Genomic DNA, 4,219 nt, shown 5'->3' with positions numbered 1-4,219 from the left:
ATGGGGAGGTACTATAAAAGAAAATCTATTGGGTCATCGTCTCCATTGAAGAAAAGTCCATCGAAGAAAAGTAATAGTAGTTACGATAGAAGTTTTACAGAAGTAAATTTAGAAGTATTATCGACAGATCTTGGTCTAAGAACTAGAATTCTTGATTACAATTGTAATATTCGGGACCAAGTTCGTAGAGCGTATTTACAAAAAGGACCTTGCCAACCTCAAAATCATACTTTTCCATTGAAGAAATTGAGGTCACAGTCAACACGGTTTAATCCAGCCTGGTTTACTAAATATTCTAATTGGTTGGAATATAGTATTTCGAAATATGCTGCCTTTTGTTTATGTTGCTATTTATTCAAGCCAGAAGTTGGAGAACAATCAGGAAGTGACCATTTTGTTGGGGAAGGATTTTTTCAAATTGGAACAAAAAAGAGAAATTACAAACTCATGTTGGAGGACCAAATAGTGCGCATAACCAAGCTTGGAGTAAATGTGAAGCCTTTTTGAAGCAAAAACAACACATCGAAACATTTATTAGTAAGATGTCTGACCAAGTAAGAATTGATTATCAAACTCGATTAGGTGCAACAATTGATTGTGCTCGATATTTATTAGGCTTCCATTTCGTGGGCATGATGAAAATGAAGATTCAAAAAATCAAGAGAATTTTCTTGAACACCTACAGTGGCTATGCAACCACAATAAGGATATTGATGATGTTGCTTTGAGAAATGCTCCTGAAAATTTGAAACTAATTGCTCCAGATATACAAAAAGATGTTGTGAATTGTATTGCAGTAGAAGTTGTTGATGCAATTATAAGAGATATTAGTGATAAGTTCTTTTCAATTTTGATTGATGAGTCAAAGGATATATCTCCGAAAGAGCAGATGTCAATTGTGTAGAGATACGTGGACAAAGGACATGTGATTGAACGGTTTGCTAGTATTTTACATGTTACTACTACAAATTTTTGTCGCTTAAGGAAGCTATTGATGAATTTTTTTTTTTCCAAACATGGGTTAAGCATTGCTAGTTTGTGAGGACAAGGATATGATGGAGCAAGCAATATGCGGGGTGAATTCAATGGATTGAAAGCATTAATTTTGAGAGAAAATGAATGTACATTTTACATTCATTGTTTTTCTCATCAACTTCAATTAGCTTTGGTAGCTATTGCAAAAAATCATGTAGAGATCAGTGGTATTTTTTTGTTAGTTGCAAATGTGGTAAATGTTATTGGGGCATAGCAAAACGTCGAGATATTTTAAGAGAAAAACATAGTGCTATAACTCTTGAAACTTTGGATAATGGTGAGATATCAAGTGGGCGAGGACTAAATCAAGAAAGAATGATTAAACGATCAGGAGATGCACGATGGGCTCACATTACAATACTCTAGTCAGCTTTATTGCAATGTTTTCATCAATTGGTGATGTACTCGAGACAACTGTAGAGGATAGGTCAACTTCTGAACAAAAATATGAAGCAAAGGTTCTAATAAATTCGATTCAGACATTTGATTTCATCTTTCATATGCATCTTATGAAAGTTATATTAAGAATCACAGATGAATTGTCTCAAGCACTGCAGAGAAAAGATCAAAATATTGTGAATGCAATGAATTTGGTCAGGATTTGTAAAGAAAGACTACAAACGATGAGAGAATCAGGTTGGGATTCAATGTTAAATCAAGTTTCTAACTTTTGTGATAAACATGATATTGAAATGTTTGAGATAGATGCTATGTTTTCGGTTCGAGGGAAGAAAAGACGAAAATCTCAGCCAATCACAAATATGCACCATTATCGTGTTGAGGTTTTTTACACGGTCATTGATATGCAACTTTGAGAGCTGAACAATCGTTTTACCGAAACAAGTACAAATATACTTCTTTGTGTAGCATGCCTGGATCCGAGCAACTTGTTTGCTACTTTTGAAAGTCAAAAACTTATTCGTCTAGCCCAGTTTTATCGTAGAGATTTTTCAACTACTGATCTTGTTGTTCTTGAGGATCAGCTTCAAATTACATCATTGATATGCGTTCAGATAATATGTTTCTTGAACTAACAAATATTAGTGATCTTGCACTAAACATAATGATAACAGCTAAAGATAAAGTCTACCAATTAGTTTATCGGTTGCTCACATTGGCATTAGTCTTACAAGTTGCAACAGCTACCATGGAGAGAACGTTTTCTTCTATGAGTATTGTAAAGATTCGGTTGCGTAATCGGATGGAAGACCAGTGGATGAATGATAGTCTTATCACATACATTGAGTAAGATTTATTTGATAAGATAGATAATGAAATTATTATGCAACGATTTCATAATATGAAATCTCGTAAAGGACAATTGTGATGTATTAAATTATAGTTCATTTCATTTATGATTTTTTAGAATTACTTACTTGTTTTTTACTTCAAAGAATTACTTGTTAAATTAGTATAAAGCCCCCCTGAACAAAATTTATGGATCCGCCACTACGTCAGGGAGGAAGATTTAAAGATCTATAGAATTAAAATTGCCTTATTATCTAAGGAATTTGAATGGAGAAGAACGATCAAAGATCAACGACTCATAAGACCGATCAAGATCAATGACTCATAAGGCCGATCAAGATCAATGACTCATAAGGCCAATCAAGATCAACGACTCATAAGGCCAATCAAGATCAACAAACCATAAGGCTGACTACGAATAACCGACAAGGGATAATGGACCAAAAATAGCGAACCAATGATGGCAGACCAATGATGGATGACCAAGAATGCTCGAATAAAAAGAGCAAACAATAAATAACCGACTATGAATTTACATCAAATACTTTTAAAGCATTTAATCTAACTCATTATCTTAAACTTTGAGAGTGAGAGCTAATGTTATGGATAGGAAAAATCTCTAGTTTCTATAATTTAAATTTTCTTTAAGTAATTCAAAAGGAGAAGATATCTTAATGGTTTTAGGATTTCTCTATATTTAGGAGAATATATCATAAATACTCGAGGTTTTTACCTCTATATGTAGAAGGAAAATACTCATAATTGACGTATACTACATAAAATCTTGATTCTGACTCAAGCAAAGTATGTGTGACTAGTGTGACGGTCATACATTTTTCAACCGTGCGGCGCCATGATCTAAGCTCGACCATGGCCAGCCATACGAGGAACTCTAGCTCCAATCCACTTTTCGCGCCCCTTTGTGGCTTCGTCGGACCTTAGGCGAGGTTCTTTCTTCCTCGACCGAGCTTCACTTGCAGCGGAATTCTCACTTGACTCGGCAATGCACGTCGCCCGTACGTGCATTTAAACTCTAACTCGACTCTAGCCGGCTTGCCTCTACGCTAGGCCAAGCCCCACGGCTCTACCTTGCCTCTACTCTAGGCCAAGGTCTTCTGAACGCGACGTCGCAACTTGTTTTCAACCATCTTGGTTCTCAGCCACTCGGCCGTCCCGCTCCTACGATGAGTCGGGACCTTATCGGGATGAGTTCTGACCCATAACGGGGCCAGAACGAGCTTAAAACGCCAACCGGGTACAACCAGGACATTCCTGCCGCTTAACTATGTCAGAAGTAGCTTATCGGACCCATCGGACGCCTCTAAGACCATTCCTGAGAGAAACTAGTCAATAACGGGCTAAACGGCCTTACCGGGTACTGCCGGGATGATTCCTGCCGACTTCCGGACAAGGAATGACTAAACTTGGCAACCGGGATGAGTCTTGCCACTTACTGGGCCAAGACTAGCTTTTTCTCACTTACCGGGTGCCCACCGGTACTTTAGGATGTCACCCCGAGCATTGGGATGTCATCGGGCTTCGCTGCTCAATTGGGCACGCATACCGAGAACCGACCCATGTGTTTGTCTTAATGATCGGGACCTTCCGGACATCCAGCCATCCGGACACTATCGTGGCACGACGACTCTTGCGCTCGTGCCGTGTCGTTCGAGCATACCGTACCGCATAGGGACCCCCGTGGTGCAACCTCCGACACATGGATCGAGGCGCAATGCCGGCACACCCGTGCCGCCCGACACTGTCCTCGAGTTTACTATCCTCGACGGAAGTCGCCCAAGACACTCGTCTTGTAGACGCTTGCCCTCGCCATGACACACGCATGTGCCATGGGGTGGCTCACTTAGGCCCTGACATGGCCCAGGGGTGGTGGAGAGCCAACACCATGCCTCCTAAGGTACATTCTAAGGCAAACTTG

At 39.3% G+C, this 4,219-nt stretch overlaps 1 pseudogene; it reads left to right on the top strand.

The window, feature by feature from the left end:
• LOC148211476 (uncharacterized) lies at positions 1 to 2,259 on the top strand (annotated as a pseudogene).
• The last annotated feature ends 1,960 nt before the right edge of the window (positions 2,260 to 4,219 follow it).

The sequence above is a fragment of the Momordica charantia genome, assembly GCF_013281855.1.
Source record: "Momordica charantia cultivar OHB3-1 chromosome 5 unlocalized genomic scaffold, Mcharantia_2.0 BLBB01000005.1, whole genome shotgun sequence".
NCBI classification, from domain to species: Eukaryota; Viridiplantae; Streptophyta; class Magnoliopsida; order Cucurbitales; family Cucurbitaceae; genus Momordica; species Momordica charantia.
Note: the sequence above shows the minus strand (reverse complement) of the source record. Positions and strands in the feature narration are given on the sequence as shown.